Genomic DNA, 20,389 nt, shown 5'->3' on the forward strand with positions numbered 1-20,389 from the left:
AATATGCTTCTAGCTGAATGGTTTATATATTCTGGCTCCAATTTCATAAGACTGATAAAGATCCATTAAAAAACTTTCAATTTTCATTTATTTGTGTTCCTTGTAAATATGTTATTGAAGTTCCTTTAGCCTCAGGTCGCATTGCTTGTTATCGAACCGTCTGCTAACAGGATTCATTCTTTAGAAAAGACCCATGAGATATGAATATATGATAGCACTCTGAACCATTGTTTGGCAAGATACATGTTTTCTGGAACAAGTATGTTATTAAGACCTAAGTTTGTAATATAAATCAAATGATATACGCTTGCCAGATATAGGCTTTTTCCAGATATTTACCTTGGTTAAGCCAATAATTTTTGTGCAAATATTTGTACATGAAATCCATTGTTGACTTAATTACGGTCATCTTGTCCCCTATTTTCATGATGACAGTAGATCAATGTGAAAATAAAGGTATTTGATATGCTTTTGAATTGAAAGGAGTTGGTTATCGTACTTTAAAATGTCAAATAATTTCTTGATATGCTCTTGTAATTGTAAGACTTAAAAAATGAAGCAGTACAATGTCAGGTTGTACATTATTACATTTATTACCGTCCTTTTAAAATCAACCATTTAATTTATTCTTTTCAAAGGGTTTATTTATGGAAACAATCTCATTGATGGTCCAAAATAATGATGCGCATAATCAGATGTCTACTTAAATACTTAGGTCTATTTTCCGTAAATGAGACTATAAGTATGCACTGTGCCCTTTGGCATTTGTTCTCTTTTTGTTTAAAATCTGTTTGGGTATATATTACAATGAGCAGTAAAGAATAAAAAAGTATCATTTTGTTCAATGGACTGGTGTCATTGTTTTTAGCTCACCTGAGCTTGCTCAGGGTGAGCTTTTAGGATCGGTGAATGTCCGTCGTCCGTCGTCCGTCGTCCGTCCGGCCGTCCACAATTGCTTGTGAACACTCTAGCGGTCGCATTTTTGCCTCAATCATTATCAAATTTGGTCAGGATGCTTATCTAGTTGAAAGCTCGGATGAGTTCGAACATGGGTCATCTCGGATGAAAAACTAGGTCACAAGAGCTAAAAATAGAAAAACCTTGTGAACACTCTAGAGGTCACATTTTTGACCCAATCATCATCAAACTTGGTCAGGATGTTTGTCTAGGTGATAGCTTGGATGAGTTCGAACATGGGTCATCTCGGATGAAAAAGTAGGTCACAGGAGCTATAAATAGAAAAACCTTGTGAACACTCTAGTGGTCACATTTTTGAACCAATCATCATCAAACTTGGTCAGAATGCTTGTCTAGTCAATTGCTTGGATGAGTTCGAACATGGGTCATCTCTGATGAAAAACTAGGTCACAGGAGCTAAAAATAGAAAAAACCTTGTGAACACTCTAGTGGTCACATTTTTGACCCAATCATAATCAAACTTTGTCAGGATGCTTGTTTAGATAATAGCTCGGATGAGTTCGAATATGGGTCATCTCGGATGAAAAACTAGGTCACCGGAGCTATAAAATAGAAAAACCTTGTGAACACTCTAGTGGTCACATTTTTGCATCAATCATCATCAAACTTGGTCAGGATGCTTATCTAGTTGATAGCTTGGATGAGTTCGAACATGGTCATCTCGGATGAAAAAGTAGGTCACCAGAGCTAAAAATAGAAAAACCTTGTTAACACTTTAGCGGTCACATTTTTGCATCAATCATCATCAAACTTGATCAAGATGCTTGTCTAGGTGATAGCTCGGAAATGAGTTCGAACATGGGTCATCTCGGATGAAAAACTAGGTCACAGGAGCTAAAAAATAGAAAAACTTGTTAACACTGCTAGTGGTCACAATTTTGACTCAATTGTCATCAAAAACTTGGTCAGGAAAACTTGTCTAGGTCATTGCTGGGAATAAATCGAATACATGGGACATCTCGGATGAAAAACTAGGTCACAGACTAAAAAATAGAAAAATCTTGTTAACACTCTAGTGGCTACTGTTGTGATCCAAATATTCTGTTAATTGGTCTGAAAAGTTGTTTTGATGATTTCTAAGTCAAGATCGAACATGGGTCATCTTGGATGAAAAACTTAGGTCAACCGCCCAAATATGGAAAAACCTTGTTAACATTCTAGTGGTCACATTTTCGACTCAATTTATCATCAAAAACTTGGTCAGGATGCTTGTCTAGGTAATTGCTTGGATGAGTTCGAAATCGCATGTGAAACTAGGTCACCGAGAGCTAAAAATAGAAAAATCTTGTTAACATCTAGTTGCTACTGTTTTTGATCCAAGTATCCTGGAAATTGGTCTGAAAGTTTGTTTTGATGATTTCTAGGTCAAGTTTGAATATGTGTCACCTGGGTAAAAAACTAGGTCGCACTGCTCAAAATATGGATAATCCTTGTTAACACTGTAGTGGTCACATTTTTGACTCACCTGTCATGAGACTTGGTCAGAATGCTTGTCTAGGTAATTGTTTGGATGAGTTTGATAATTCAGGTGAGCGATCTAGGGCCATCATGGCCCTCTTGTCTTATATTACCTACACTTCTGCATATCCCAATTAGCATTTAATAAGTAAATGGACATTATATGTATGTTGATAAACGAGGTAAATATTTAGATGTAAATTACATTTCACTGTTTACTTAAAGTAATTTGATTAATATAAGATATGAACATCCAAAATAAATTTTATAAAACGCCACTTTAAATACGGATTGCAAAGTTGTTTGTTTTGATTACTTGTTTGGATTACTTAATCGAATCTCACTGTTTGATATTTGTTTTTATTGGTTAGCTGAACACTTTAATTCGTGATCTTTGTACTGCAGATGGTCTCAACTCTGCGTATCTTTCTCTTTAATATTTCTGTTTGTTCTCATCAAGTCAGACCGACTTTAATGACCTTATATTACTGAAGACTAAAATTGTTATATTTAAATGTTGTAGCTAATTCCATAGAGTTGTATCCTTTGCAAAAAGATTAACCACAAACTGTTTATATTAAATGTTTGATCACTGTGTAATTTATCCAAATACTTTTAAGTGTAAATTGTTCTACTTGACCAATTTTGACTATCTGATAACTGAAATTATCTTACCTATCTTCTCTAGTAGAGCTGGAAAATAGCATCATGACCTTAATTGTGCCAGTGTGACTTAAACTAAACAGATAAATAAAAACACACACAAAAAACAACAACAACAAAAAAATAAAAAATGAATGTTTTATCATTTTTATCAAAAGTTTCTACTGTACTTTACTTTACTAAGGCATATAGTACTCTTCATGGCCTATTTATGAACAGTTTAAGATCAGATTTAGAAGAAATCTGCTTGGGAAAATTGTTATTATTCGTTGAATTTTGTCCCATAATGTAAAACCTTCGTAGAGTATCTGTTTATGGACGAAAATAACTTTTAATTTCCATCTTTGTTATTTTATTCAGTCATGTGATAAATAAAACTTGACATTTCTTTGGCGTAAAATTTAGTACTGTGCTTAATCCTGTCGTAAAAATAGATAAGAAGTAAAAGTTCAATGAACTAATGACTTTACGATTTATGTAGTTCGATCAACTCCATTTTATAATCATATGCATGTATATATTATTGCACATGTATAATTTAATAAATAAATAGTTTCTTTAAGAATATCCATTTAATTTTACCAGAAACTTCCATTTAACAAAAATGGTGGGGTAGTCTTTTTATATTTTAGGCATATTAATTTTTTATCCAAAACATTTTCCAATTTTTAATGTTGGTAAATTACCATTATGACAGTCAATCCTTTAAAATATATAATTTATTCAGCTCAACTTGACAATGAAGAAATGTGCATTAAGTTATCTAAATGTCTTTTCTTTTGTACATTGCCATTGCTGTGAATGAACGTCTTATGAAATAAACGAAAGGGACCATTACCGATTTCAAATATCCGGTCGATACCAAATACCAAATAATAAGAAATTAAAAAAGAGCCAACCTAATGAATAAAAATCATGACAAAGTATATTTATATTTTGTAGAGAAAATTATTTTTACGAATGTTAAATCAGACAGTGCACAAAAATATTGACTTCCCATTTGCTGTGTATTTTATAGAGGATTGGTGTATAATTGCACATCCTCCATATCTGATTTCAGATATTAATAATGAAATGTATCATTTGGTCATTCTTACAATATGAAAATGTTCTGAGTGTTCTGGGTGAGTTTTTGTGAACAATTATATGCGCGATGTAATATTTTATTATAGAACATTTTTTTATCTTCTATATATAGTTATGTAAAATGTCAAATAATTCCATAATATCTATTTTAGCTAACTTAGGACAATGTCCTCAAGGTGAGTTCTGTAATGGCCCATTGTCTGTCGTACATCGTCAATGCGTGCGTACGTGCGTCCGAGCGTCAACAATTTCTTTAAACAACTTCTCCTTCTTAACTCATTGTCAAAATTTGTTGCAACTTTGAAGGGATGTTCCTTGCATGAAGCTCTACCAAAGTTTTTCAAAGAAGCAAATTCCATAAAGAACTATGGTTGCAACGGCAACAGAAATAAAAAAATTTACAAACAATCTTAAAAAATCTGCTTGTAAACATCAAAAGGAGGTAGAGCTAAGGTATTTGGCATAAAATATCTTCAAGTAGATGTATGTCATGTTTATAAATAAAACCTTTAGGATCAAAATTGCCCCGCCTCAGGGGGGTCATCGATTTTCCTTATATGTATATATAGTAAAAACTTAAAACAAAATCTTCTTGTGACAATCCAAAAGCACAATAGATAAGATATTTGGCATGAGACATCTTCTAGTGGATGTTTTCCAAGTTTGTTCAAATAAATGCCCTAGGGTCAAAATTGGCCCGGCCCCAAGGACCATTGATTTTCGTTATATGTATACAGTTAAAAAATCAAAAATAATCTTCTTGTGAAAATCCAAAAGAGATAGAGTTTAGATATTTGGCATGAAACATCTTATCAACTGGATTTCTATCAAGTTTGTTATTAAAAGCCCTAGGGTCAAAATTGGCATCGCCCCATGGGGTCATTGATTTTCCTTAAATGCACATGTATATAGTAGAAACTTAAAAAAATCTTCTTGTGAAATTCCAAAAGAGCTAGAGTTTAAATATTTGGCATACAACATCTTCTTGTAGATATCTACCAAGTTTATTAAAATAAAAGCCCTACGGCCAATTGTTTTTTCTTATATGTATTAAGTAAAAACTTAAAAAATGTGGTCGTGAAAATCAAAAAGAGGTAAAGCTTAAAAAATTGGAATGGACCATCTTCTAATGTCTGTGAACCATGTTGTTGAAATAAAACCCTAGGATCAAAGTTGGCCCCGCCCAAGGGCATCGAGTTCGACAGTTCAATCCCCCAGGTCAAATGTTTGTTTTCCTTCTCTTTTCCTGTCAACTTTTAATTAGCTCACCTCTCACTTAGTGACTGACTGAACTGTTAAATAAATGGCTGTCAGAACTTTAATTAAAAAACAACAACGTCAAAACAACATCATAACTACTGGCTCAATTTATAAATTGACTTTACACAAAACTTTCCTTGGTGACAGTGTACACAAATTGTTCATATTAACCTGTCCCTTGCAAATGGTACTTCTGGGGTGAAAAGCGGCTCCACTTTGACATTTTGGCTTATTTACCAGGTGAGCGATCCAGGGCCCTCTTGTTATTATGTGTGATTCATTAAACTTTCATATACGTATATAATTTTATGGTATAACAAACAATTCATTTTCGACGAATTCTCATTTAGTATTTATTATACTAAAATTGCTTATTATCTACGTAGACCTACGTAGACATACGTCCTATTTTATTAATCAATGACGTAAATGATATACATGTAGATAGCTGACATTAAAAAGAAATATTTTTGTTATGATTGTATGTCTTATGGTGCACAAACAGGATATTTTTGTTGCCGGCATTTGTGTTCCAATACTATTTGATAAAATAAACGTTCTGTCAGTTATTGACTAATGCAAACATTTATCAGTACTGAAGCTGTCAACGTTTAGTTCTCTTTAAGAAGACTTTGTAGAGATATCCAATGAATAAAGAAAATCTTCTAAAATGCTCATGACGGAAAATTAGTTTCAACGATTTTGGCATTATCATTTTCAAAATCATGGTCATTCAATGTTGTTGACTACAATACGTTTCTTTCTCAAAATTGAATGCATTATTTTTTAGTAAAGGCCCTAAAATGCTATCATTGTTATTTCTCTAAAACTTATTATATTTCTGTATCTTGTAACAGTTTTCAAAAGATACTCAATTGCCATTTACATGAACTATCTTCTGCTGATTTTGTTATTTAGGCTGTTGGTATATTTATAGTAGTGAGTTAGTATTTTGTATGGAAGTCAAAATACTTCTTTGTTCATATTTAGCTACTTTTACAACACATAACTGCACCTTCAGCCTTACGTTTTAGTTGTTAAACATCTTACATTCTCTAAATCCTTTATGAAAGCTTATTATACAATGTTGAATTTTTAAAAAATTTAAAAACCCAAATAGGGATTTCAAAAATTCACTTTAAAACTGCCCGCAAATTTTTGAAAACCCTTTATTGGAATTAAAATTTTGGTTAATTTCTAAAATTCTTTAAATTTTTAAAATAAGTCGTTACACTATTTGTTTAGCTTTAAAAATTTTTAATTTCAAGAACTTTTTTTATTAATGTTTTTCAAAAAAATTTTTATTTAACCGTTTTTTGGTTGTTTTGTGGGGGGGTTTTGATTTGTGTGTGTTTTTTTCTCTTTTATTTTATTCCTTTAGGAATATTTAATAGATTTTTAATCTTTAAAGTGTGCTATTCCTTCATTTTTTTACAGAAATAAGACATGTGTGCAAGATGTATAATAATATAGGGAATGACTATCTAAAAATATCAGTTTAAAAGGAAAGTGGATTTATTTTCAAACAAGGCAGATCTTCTCAGTAGAATATGTAATCTATTTCAGTCGTTATTATTCAAGAAATTTCTAATTATTGAATTATAATTACCGCCAAATGTGTCCTACAAATGTCCTACAATGTCAAAGAAACCCGTCTACCGTCTTTCATTATGGCCTTTTATTTCTTTGGATGTCTCAGCGAAAACAATTTATCGGGCTCTTATTTTGAAATCAAAAAATGAGTTTAAATTGGACTTATATTTACAAATTGATTTTTACTTAAAACAAATTAAAAACACAAAACCAAAAGAGATTGCACAAAAGCATGTTAAAGACTTTGTATTAACGGAAGACCTCAGTGGCTTGCCTTTTAGGAAATGTCGATCGTACTTTTATATATAAAATGACATTAACTTAAAGTTCGACTTGATAACATGTTACAATAATCAAAATAGTTTTTGTTAAAAATTAAGTTATTAGTATTATATTGATAGAAAATACATGTAAATAGATGGTAATTAAATGCATGTGATTTCTAAAATAATTTGATTAATGGCATGTCACTTTTCGGATATTGATATTTCTTTCAAAGATTTAGTTCCAGACATATATTACATTTATATGTGTATTATGTACGTTATCTTACTTGTAATCTATATCTGCTCTTGGCAGACAAGAGTGCATAAAGTGTTCTATAGATATTTCCATTTAATCAACAATATTATCCGTTTTGTAAGTTCAATGTCGAGTTCAAAAAGATTTTGTAAAATGTCAGAAAATTGCCTGGTTAAGCCCATTTGTAATGTTGAGAAATCGACATTAATTCGATAACAGCAGGTGATTTATAAAACTTGCTATAATCACTGTTTACTCTTATGTAAAAACTCATCAGAAATTACGCAGATTTCAAATACATCACACGAACAACGCATGAACACTCAACTACTTTCTGTTGGTGACAAACAGTTTTTTTTTCTCAGATTTTCTGACATATCACTATGCCTAACAAATGCTTGTTATCACCTCCTGTTATTTTAGCGAGGTCAAAATGTAAATTTTTACCTTATATGAGTATCTTGCGCAGAATACAATAGTTGTTAAAAATAAATATTCACTTTGGTTTCTGTTTGTTTTTAAAGATCAAATTCTAATTTTTTTTGGCTTATATGTTGAATGTGAGAATGTATTTGATTATATATATATATATATATATATATATTATATATATAATTTACACCAACTCAAAATCCCGACTGCATCGAATTCTCCACATTAAAAAGAAACTGACTAAAGAGTTGTTTTTAATGTTTAGATATATTATGTCTCGGGGTCGCCGGTTTGGAAGAGATTTCTCGGTGTTAGCATTGAGTTTTATAGTCTTTTTTTCTCTCCTCGCTGATTTAGAAATCATATTTGATTGTATTGTGTTACTTGGGAGAGAAATTGGTAATTACTAGTTAGATATCCAGGGATAGCCGGTATAAGTATCATTCGACCGCCCCATATATGTCCAAAAATGTGTCTAATCTTCGAGACAAAATCTTGGGCTTACGGCTTGATTTTGTGTTCTTTATTTTCAAATAATTGTAACCCAAAATGGCAATTTAAGTTTGGGTATATTCTCTTCCTGATTTAAATATATGATATTAATCATTAGGGTTCAGATTGACTTTGTTTGTTTACGTTTGGGTTAACACAAACACTGTTATATAACAATAATATGATATATAAACGTTAAATGTTTGGAGTCATATAGAGGTTTTTACCCCTAAATGTTTCAACTTCAAATTGTAAATGTAAATATTTTGGGCGAGTTCTCAATATCCACATAATTTAATTGAAACCACTGCATACATTGCGATATCTGACCACTTTAAAAGTTATTTATATCTATTTAAGTAAACGTGGTAACTATTGTAAAAAATACAAAATTAGCAATTAGTTTCTTGATATGTTTAAGAGAATTTTTTCAAATGATAAAAAAAGGACTTTGAAAAAAGAGTGAAGAGTCCATGCTTGTGTAATAATTTTTTTTCCTTCTTGAAATACAAATTTACATTCACTCTAATCTATAAGCGGGGTAAATGGTGTTTTTTGCGATTAAAATATTTAATCGTTTTGACTTTACAAAAACAGAAAGCCAATATATAGAAAAGAAAAAAGACAACTTTATCGAGAAAATCTGTAATTCTAAAAATTTTAAATTTTTGCGGGCCAACAAAGCAAATGTTACTAGTGTAGCTATTCTTATTATTTGCGGATGGCTCGAATGCAATACGTGCCATAACAGCAAAATGATGTGAAGTGAAAGATCCATAGCGTATTTCAATCACTACTATAACATATAGAGATGAAATTATATTTTGTATCATTAGCTTTATTTGAAACATTTGAAAATAATGTCTGTTTTTATGTAGCAGAAAAAAAAATCATTCATGAGATAATTAAATCAGGACAGATTGTATTAAATATTGAAAAATTGCCCTCTTTCTTTTGCAGGATAGTGACAATTTTTAACTTGGTTGAATGTAGAGAGCTGCCCTTGCGGTGAAAACATCTGTATCGTCCCTTCCTAATTGGTAAATATTGTTATCATATTCTTAAACATTTTTGCAGATTTAAAAGTCTTATTAATTCTTTAAAAACAAAACAAAATATTGAAATTATGTTTATATTAGGTCAAGAATCTGTAAAAAATACGTATTTTTAACGTGAGAATTTAGAGAAAACGTTTTTGTTTACTATTCTTTAGAATTAAAATTGTTTTTTATAAGGGGGAATTTAGTTTCGTCTTATAGAAAATTAACATGTTTTTTGTCTGCCGCTAGATAAAAGATCTATTCTGCGGAAATTAGCTGTCAGTTTATGTATAGAACAGAAGAGGTACAATGCGTTGTCAAATTTCATTATTAGTTACATTAGGAAAAAATCACGTTAGTGATTCACAGAAGTAATAATATCATAGTGTCAAATGGCACATTTGTAGAAACAGAAATGTCTCAAATTATTATACACAATTAAATATTGCATTCGATTTAAGACATTTAATCACGCCAGCAATTTTTTCGCAAGTTAAATTCTTGGAAGCCAAACGGAAAATTTGACAAAATTTCTTATAAAGCTTAAGAGTTTAAAAACCACCTTGCTCTTGTGTCGGTTTCCATCTTACCGGCTTTGTAACTAAAAACCATAAGGCAACAAATTGCTCTGCCCAAGGGACCGGAGTACCAATCTCAAGTTTTATGAATCATATTTCAGTGGTAAAAAGACCATAAGGCGACCATTTAGACCTCAAGGTCACCATATCAATTGCTACCCCGGAAATTCAAACCAAACTTCCCCTGATCATTAACCATGCGCACTGCTTATTGAGCTAAGATGTTAGGTGAAAGCGTATAATCAATTTTCGTTCTTTGTTCATTTAACAATTACAAATTTTCGGTTTTTAATTACTGCCATTCTTTTGGGTTTATAATTTTTTACATTAAATGGCTTTAAGGCCACTAGGGTAAATTCAATTTAAGTTTTAAAACGAAAAACTGTCTAAGTCATCTTTCCATTTATATTTGTATTTGATATAATTGGGACAGATTATTAACTTACAATTAAATAGTTTAATCTGATTGTTAACTTATAATCTTATTTCAATTTGCTTCCAAAGCAAATTATTTATCATAATCATTGTTTTTATTATATTTCTATTTGTAATTACTAGATTGTGTATTAATGTATAACATGTGTGTAAATCTATTTGAAAAATAAATATTGTTTAAACCAAACTATTTATCACAAATACAGTAAATGCAAAGACGGAAATAGTGATAATGTCTTTGGTGAAACTGAATGTATTCACGCCAATTGATATAAAATTTGAATGATAGATTTGAAGAGCAATTCTAAATTTCAATGATAGTTTTGAATAAAAATTCTAGTATACTTTGAAATAATTATAAACCAACATTCATTTTACATTTTTGTTGTATAGATCTTTAGATGTAAAATATTTGAAGCATTCCAATGTTCCTGACATCCTAAAATGTCGGACAAGGAAGCCATTGTTACACGCGAAATGTATTTACACGGAATTCCACCCCAGTAAATATAATTTCAACCATCGCTTTTATATTATGGTTTCCTTTCATTTAGTATACAAACCTTAATTACTTCATGTTTGCCTAATGAATTGTAATTACTAGATACGGTACGGATAAATTATGAAACTGCCCGAAAAGACACTAGATTCAAACCATACCACCATTATCAGATTTTTGTTGAATTTTTCCAGATTTCTGAAACATTGAAGTTGGCTTGAAGTTGAGTTTTATTACATTACAGCCATGCAAGTCATTTATTTACATCTTTGCATCTTTGCAGCAAATATAAATATATAATAATGTGTTGATTGTTATATACGACACGGCCTTCTGCAATCCTAATGATATCTTTACGGTACCTTTCGATGAGGTATACATTGAAAATATATATATCAGTGTAATTTATTTTGATTCTTCTGTTTCGCATTTAGATTTGATGAAGAAAGTATATGTATTTTCCGATCATCCCTCATACTTATTGCAATGAAAATACGTCTTTACCACGTTTATGTAAGCATATGAAAATATACTAACACATACTAAATGTGATAACATTACAAATTATGTACATTATTTTATTTTATAAGCATTTATTTTGAATTTTATTTTCATTATATCACTTGCAAGTCAGTAATGTTCGCAGAATAGGTGGATGAATTATTCATTGTATTGAACTGTTACAATGTGTTTACATTTTCATAAAACACTTATTGCATCGGAAATGATTAACATTAAGCAAATTAATGCAAGTCACACTGACAAAAATATTAATTTATTCATTATAAAGAACTTCTTGCAGCTTTCCTTCCATCTATTTCTAATATTTACATAATTATTTCATCAATTCAAAATGCCATTCTCACCTGACACATCAAATGTGTAAATATTAGTCCTTGAAATCAAGGTCTAATTATTATATCAGTTGAGCGGGTTATTATATATTATACATGTACTAGTGTAACTTACATCTAATGAAAATGTTTTGATAATAGTATAACTATTTTCGCTTAATACGTCAGAAAAGGCTTAATCTTATTGAAAGTTGACCGAACAACAGCTCTCTCATTTTTAGATGTCATTCTTATTTTCTATTTGAAAAAAAAAGTCAAGTATTCAGTATATATTTCACCAAATTAATTGAAATACAAATATATATTTTAAGTGAATTTATTATTATGGATAATCTGTAATACCATAATTAATTATTTTGAAATTATAAAGTATCAAACATTACAAAATTGCGAAATATAATGACGTTGTTGGTAAATGTAGGATACATGATCCAATATGATATATCTTAATATAGCAGATATTTTATTGTTATTTCCAGGAAAAAGATATTTTTTTCTTCTTAAAAATTTCCATAATAAATCACATAAAACTGTATCAGCATTGTTTTTCCCAAAGATTATGTATAAGAATATTCAAAGATGCATTTGTTTTTGTTTTTATCAACATTTGAAAAATTAATCTAAATTATCTGCCAATTGTAGACCAATCCACTTTAAAAGAAGAGTGATATATATTACATAAATACAATTTTTATTGAGATATTACATCATTTAAAAAAATAACATTGTAAAACATTGTCATATTTTACCTGGAGTATTAACAACGTTATAAAAATTTATTCTTTTATTAAGATAACATTGATGAAAGTCATTTTTCAATATAAGATTTAAATAAATAAACACACACGGGGCTGGGGTGGGGGTAAAAAGATAATAATATGTCGAAACTAAATCAAAATTTAACATTTTTTCAATGTTATAATGCTCATGATGTTATATCTAGTGTAGCAAGATAAAAACAGAAATTGTTATAACACAAAATTGTTGTTCTTTCAAAACATATAATAAACTATAGTTTGTCGTATAATAATTGAAAACATTTCATTCACAATATTGAACATTCTTATGTTCATATCATATGGTCAACGAAGATTGTATACAAAGAAACCTCTATCAGTCAAGTCAAATATTTCTTCTGATTCGATACATTTACAGCTTGACACTTACCACTTGGATATTGAAAGGAAATCACGAATGTAACAATGTTATAGGAAAAGACAGGAAAGACTTCATATTCAATTTGGATTAAAAAGTTTTTTTTAAATACAATTGAATATTAAAATTTTGCTTTTGATCAATGACAGTGCAAAATGTAGGATTTATTCTTAAGAACAAACATTAAAATAAAACATAAGGTACTACTTTAACGGGTTTTTTTATATTTGCAATAATGACACGGCGTTATGATTTGTTGTGTCAAAATGTAATAAAACACGTTATTCGGAGAAAAAAACGAAAGATTTCGAAATATATGATACATTTTCTGAATTAAACGTGTTCAGGTATGTTATGTAATTTAAATGATAGATAAGTACTATATTTTAGTTAAATAATGACAGAAAACAAAACAAAACTTACACATACCGACACTGTTCATTGGTACTTATAAGCCATCAGAACTATTTTAAAGTTGAATGATTTAAATATTTCAATTAATTTCAATAAAGATAATAGGTTTTTGAAGTCTTTTCATACTTCATGTAAAATCTTTCCATAGTGTTAACATAATATTCTTTGTTTTGATTATCTATGTCTTCGTCTAAATCACAGGGTTAAATGATTAAAGAAGTATGAAGTATTTTGAGCAAATTATATTTTTCAAGCTTGAAAAAACAAACCCCAATGATCTATGTAAGTAAACGACGTCTTTAAAAGAAGCAAAATCAACAAGATTCATCCACACCTATTCAAGTCTGATCGAATAGTTTTCTTATACATGACAATTAATGAAAATAAAATGTTGTTGTGCCGGAAAAAAGAGAATTTATTTTACAAGAATGTCATTTGTGCATAATTACGCTAATTACGATATGTTGGGACGTGTTGGTCCACGTTTACTGCCTAACACATGTGTGAATTCATCATTTTATTTTACATTATTATGTTAGGATAACCTATATAAAATATGTCCAAATGTAGCAAATACAGGAATAACTTGATCAAATTAATGTGATTATGAGTTCAAACTAAGCTTACTATTTTATTGAACCTCTGATCATTAATAATTCAAAGGCTTTGAACATATTTTAGATGTCTTTTGTATCCAAACGCCAAATGTATTGTAAAACAAACGATGATGTTAAGCAATACATGGACAACACAGTGTCTAACTTGCTTCTTATTAAGTGCCATATTTTCTGTTATTAACCACTCATGAATGATATTTAAAAGAAAGACATTGTTTTCCTTTCAAACTCGAATTAGATGATACGTTACTAGTTCATCAACCGCCACACGAAAAATAATAAATTTGAATGTTCAGTTTTGCTTTTACGATAACATCGATGGTTTGACAATTACAGAAATTTTAAGGTAATTTCCTGTAATTGATAAGCCAAATATTAGAATATTACAATTTAATTGTTCACACATTTTTGATACTTTTTTTACTTTAAATGTTTATGTGAAAAGTAACTTTATGTGATGTTCATGTGTTTAATGTAGTACGTAGGATTTGTGAAAAATCATAAGGGACAAATTGAGGATGTCAAATATTAACAGTGGATAAAACAATACCATTTTTGGAATTATTTCAATAATGATCATCTTTGTGATTTTTAATTGACATTTACAACGTCATAAATACAGTCCCCGGTATAATATTAACATTAATCCAAGCGCTAGACGAAATCTGACATTCCCTGAAACTCATTCAATATATTTTTCTCCATGCCTTGTTCCATTTTAGTTTATATGAAATAATGGTTGATGACATATGATATTCAATTATTTGATTTTTGTTTTACGTGGAGCTGAGACTACAAGCCAGTTATGGATTGCTGTCAATTAATGTACTTTGGTTAGAATCTAGTTAAATGAACGACTTTTTGTTCTCTAATGTTTTAAACTCACATAAACTACCAATAGTGGCAGACATATGTCATGGAATTGATTACGCCATTATTCCTTTCATTGATAGAGAAATAATAAGTGAGTGTTAGCCTAGAGATTTAGTACCTGAGCTCCAAGGATATCATGTTTTATACATTGAATATCTATATTTGAAAGCTATCAACTATATAGTGAAATTCATTAAATAAAAAAAAGGTAAAAGACAATCATCGGATCAATTACTTGTAAGTTACCAACGATACTAAAAGAATATAATTATGAGAATAAAGGGCAGACCGACCTTTAATTGGGAATTGCGACAGGATAGTTGTATTGATTGCAGTATAACAAATCGGTCTTTTAATTGAAACAGCTTCACGTACCTTTTTAGCTATTCAAAGATTTTGAATGGCAGGACAAGTTATCTCTATATTCTGATACATAGATATTTATGTGTACCAAATTTATGGAAATGACTATGGGCAAATTAAATAGATTAAAAAGATAATGTCTGTGTTTATGGATTTTACTTTTGGATATGTTTTTTTTCAGGCTAACACCTTCTGTGTACAAAGATTGTGAAGGTTTCGCTGTTCTTTGGTAAAGACGTTCTTAACCACACTCTTCCGTTTTCTCTTGGTAAGTAAAGTATCAAAAAAGTTATGCATGAGTTACACCTATCTCATTATTTTGCAATCGTATATTAAATGTAAATGTATTACTTGTGATTTTTTAAAAGAAATAGATACGCAATTGGCGTCATAAAATAAGCATCATATGTATATTTGATCAACATTGATACTTTTTTTTTCTAAAAACTTCTCTTGGTACAGACGTCAAGTGAATGAATGAAACAAGCTATATATTTTCTGTGCAAGTTCATGTGTTCTACTTGATTCGCAAATAAAGTTTTAGTTAATAGTTGCTAAAATCAGAATGATACTATAAGAAATTAAAAGCCATCCATTTTAAATGACCTTTTTATTTGAAAAAGAAATTTAATTTGCAAACTGGATTAAAAAGGGAATTTTTTAATGAATTTCTGACCTTTTTTCCCTGCATGCAACCTTGCTTTGTGTTAACAGATTCACGCTTCAAGAAGCATTGCCGATTCACGTGGATTCCAAACGAATATAATTGTGAATTAAAAAATCAATCACTTTCAGACTATTTCTTTGAAGAGTTATTGTTTTGTTTTATTGTCTTTTGGAAAAAAGATATAAATATATAGTAGCACTCTGAAACATTGTTTGGTAAGAGACGTTTATCAGGATAAAGTATGTTTGTTTATTCAACGTATTTCAGACTAACTGTAATATTAATCAAATGATATACGCTTATCAGATATAGGCTTTTTCCAGATATTTACCCTTTGAAATTGGTTTAGCCAATAACTCTTGTGTAAATATTTGTACATGGTATCCATTGTTGACTTAATTACGGTCACCTTGCCCCATATTTTCATGATAACATGTGATAGTAGATCAATGTGAAAATACATGTATTTGATATGCTTTTGAATTTAAAGGAGTGGGTTATCGTACTTAAAAATATCAAACTGACATAGTATAAGTGTAATATTGGTCTAATTTGATATCAACTGAATAATGACAAATATCTGTAGGTCATAAGTTACTTGAAATTCAGGTAAATGCATCGAAATACCGTTTTTCATTAGTTACTGGGTTTAAAATAAATCCTTTGAATGCACATCCTATTTCCAAAATAGCTACAGAATGACTCTACTATATCATTATGTGTTGCAGTGATGTGAATTGTGGTTTTAAGAAATCCATTAGTTTAATGAAGAATCCGATTTCCATTTTGTTACTCAATCGCGTACATTATTGATTGCCGGTGGACATTTAGTAATAATACTTACTTAGTTCATGTAAGACTGCTTTCTCTCTCTCAAATACCCCCCAAATTCGCTAGTCTTTTATTTTATTTTATTTTACTGAACATGTAGTAATCAGTTGAAAAAGCTGTCCGTTTACTATTTTCTTTACGCCACTTGTACTGTTTGAGAATGACATTTGTACATTTACCCATCATAGTTTATATATTTGTAATTACTTTTTTGTTGTTCTTTCATATAATAACAATATTTAGGTCAACTCTTTTACATATTGTTGGAGATCCTAATGGCGCATTTGTTCATTATTTTAGAATATGTGTGGAGGCGGTAATTGTTTCGAATGTTTCAAAACTGTTTAAACAAAATATAGAATGCAATAATTTTACAGTAATATCCTATTCAAGTTATTTGGTTTTTCCTAGAATTTATCTAAAGATTATTCCTTTCATTTCGGAAAATGCAAATCATTCTTTGATTGATAAGTCAAATGATGAGATATCAAACCATGTCTTTGATTCAATAATGTATCGACTTTTTTTCTAGTTAGTAAGTTGTGATTTGACATGCTACTGCATGATTTCAAAACACAATTTCAATTAGTAAGATTCATCTGCATTTGTATTAATTTGTACATTGATATGACCTGGGACAGAATGATACACAATTAGTCCCAGTTATAACATCAAACCGGAGAACTTTACATTTATTATCAATTTGTTTGTGTACAATGTTTTATGGCATAATGTCAAAAAGAGACAAACTATGTAGGTGAAAAGGCATTACACTAAATTGATTGCACATGTCCTTATTTGTTTTTGTATCTGTTATTTAAAAATGTTAAACTATTTGTATAAAATAATTGTACAATGAGTACCTTTTAACCTGTCAACTCAACTCTGACGTAATACCAGAAACAAAGGTATACTTAGCTGTAATAAACTTTTGCAATATATGTTAAAACATTTAAGTGAATGAGAATTCATAATTGTATACACAATAAGTGCTTTTAAAGACATCTTAAGCTGGTGTAATATAAGGGTTACAATTTCTGAAAAGGTATTTACAGCTAGCTATTATGCACTATAATCATGAACACTGACGCTATTAAAAGTTTGTTATAAAGCGTTTAATGAAATGAGAATTAACTCTCTCTTATAAACAAAGTATAATTTCACTTTGTTAAGTTCGTGTAGAAAGATTCCAAGAGTGTTTAAAGTACCAGCACGTTGGTTACTCATCATATAAGCTATGTAAATACAAAAGTCAATATTTGGTTTTAGTTCATAACAATCTGAGTAAAGATACATCAAAACGTTATCACTGCTGTCATATATAATAACTATATATTTCCAGTATTTACAAAATATAAGTAATAGGATGATCCATTACTTTTGATAATTAGAATGGTTCGATATAGAATTTGTAGATCAGATACGGAAATTACAGAACTTAAATATAAATGTCGTATAAGGATTAGTTCCGCTCGAAGTCATGCTCGAAGCGTTATTCACTTTGTTCTGATTTCAAAAAGCATTTCTTCATGCAAAAGGCGCTCAAAATAAGTTTTTTAAACGTGACAGGACTGTAAATATTTGTCGAGATTCATGTACAGTTTGCTATATGGCTCATGCCTGTATCCGTTTTTCAAAATTATGATTTTAATTATGGAAAAAAAACTCCCCCATCTTCGAAAAAAGAAGAAGTCGAGTTTTAATTCATAAACTAGCTTGAGTTTGGACAAGGATATCGCAAAAATACAAATTTCATTTTAATTCAAGGTATGTTTATTTATTCTTTTCATTTTATATATTTCCCAACTCGATCTATGTAAGAGAGTCTTTGTATGAAATTCACGCTTTGTTTCTAAGCTTACAGACACAGAAAAGTTTCTATAATATGTAGAATTTAGCGCAAAAAATAGATTTTAAAATATTTTGTCTTCTTTGCTTAAAGTATACCAGCAGAGTCATTCCGTGCATATTCATATACTTTGAACACTTTTGAAACCTTTAAGTAGAATTTAACAACTAGGGAACTTTCTGTAACTTGTGCGTTCTGTCATTTAGGCATCTTTCTTATGGAAATGTTCTGTCAATTAGTATAGAAAAGAAGAGGATGTGTTTCAGGGATGGTAGACATTAAGTCATTTATTCTAGTTAACTTAGATCTTTCTATCTATTTATAATGAGGAGTAGTTTAAGTTTTTGTGTGAAATCATCAAAATACAGACATAGCGATGTCTTGGAATACACTTTTGTCGACTTTCATTTTTTCATTTATAAGAATAATGGGCGAGCAATTACATTGTCGGAGGAGAGATTATGTCTGGTCTGAAAATAGTAGCAAATGGTTGTAACAGATTAAGGGATAAACGAAATCTTTGATATGTATTTAAATAAAAAGTTGACAGAAGAAATATTATACTGTTTAAGAAAATATCACAGCACAATTGTGCTGAATCTCACTTTGCTATATATCCAAAAGAAAAAGCCAACTAAAAAAGAAAACTAAAATCGAAATTAAAACAATATAACTTTTCTATACTTTATGTGGCATTTTGTAAACAACATTTCGGCATAGTAATATATTTATAATATTTAGTGTACATGTTCATACATAATTTTATACATGTAGACATACATAATCTAAAATATTTGATTATGTTCCTAAAGAAAACATGTATATTGTTCAGCCTATTAAAGTATTTGTATGAAATGATATTCTTGTAGAATATTTCTATGAGGAAAATACTTTGAAGCATTGCCTATAAATGGAAGGGATGCATCAAACAATAAAGCCATACACATTAGCCAAATATCTATATCAATACTTCAGTTCTACATAAATCAAATATACTTCCATGCTTGATTTAAAGTACATTTCATTTATGCAGTTATGCACATTACATATTCTAAGGTCAAAATTCACAGGGACTAACAATTAAAAAGTAGATGTTATTATGTTCAATGAATTAAATTATTTTTGACATCCTTAATACATGTTGTTTTTGGTTGGAAATGTCTACTGAAAAGTAAATTCATGTTATTTTTATCAAGTTTCGTGTTTTTGTAAGAATTGATAACTGCAAACTTCACAACCTTACATTATAGTTACAACCTTATTAAGTTTAAATATCATAAAAGGAATTTTATACATTTGCATTTTTGACAAAGGCAAATCGTTGCGCTATTTAAGGTAAGTGACTATTTTAAAGCAACATCATAGTTTTAAGTAACGGCTAATGTTTGGGAATACATTTACCTTTCCATGTTGATCATTGTGTGTATGCGTTAAGGAACAAATTAAGGAAGTAAACGGAAAAAACGAAGAACAATTGATACAATAAATGTTGACTGAAGTTCTTCAATAATTGTATGGTGCCTATTATGACAAAAATAATCCACGTTGCAAAATTATAATTTAGCCAAGTGATAGACAGATCTTAGCAAAAGCTGTAGACACATTCCGTAATTGTCTTCTTGCATTTGTCCATTAGAATTAATGTAAAATAATAGTTGATGAGATGTGATATACATATGGATCTTATTTTTCGTTTACATAGTGCTGAAACAACAAGCCGTGTATTGATT

Source organism: Ruditapes philippinarum, unplaced genomic scaffold, assembly GCF_026571515.1.
Source record: "Ruditapes philippinarum isolate M1 unplaced genomic scaffold, ASM2657151v2 ctg736_1_1_1_1, whole genome shotgun sequence".
Classification (NCBI taxonomy): Eukaryota; Metazoa; Mollusca; class Bivalvia; order Venerida; family Veneridae; genus Ruditapes; species Ruditapes philippinarum.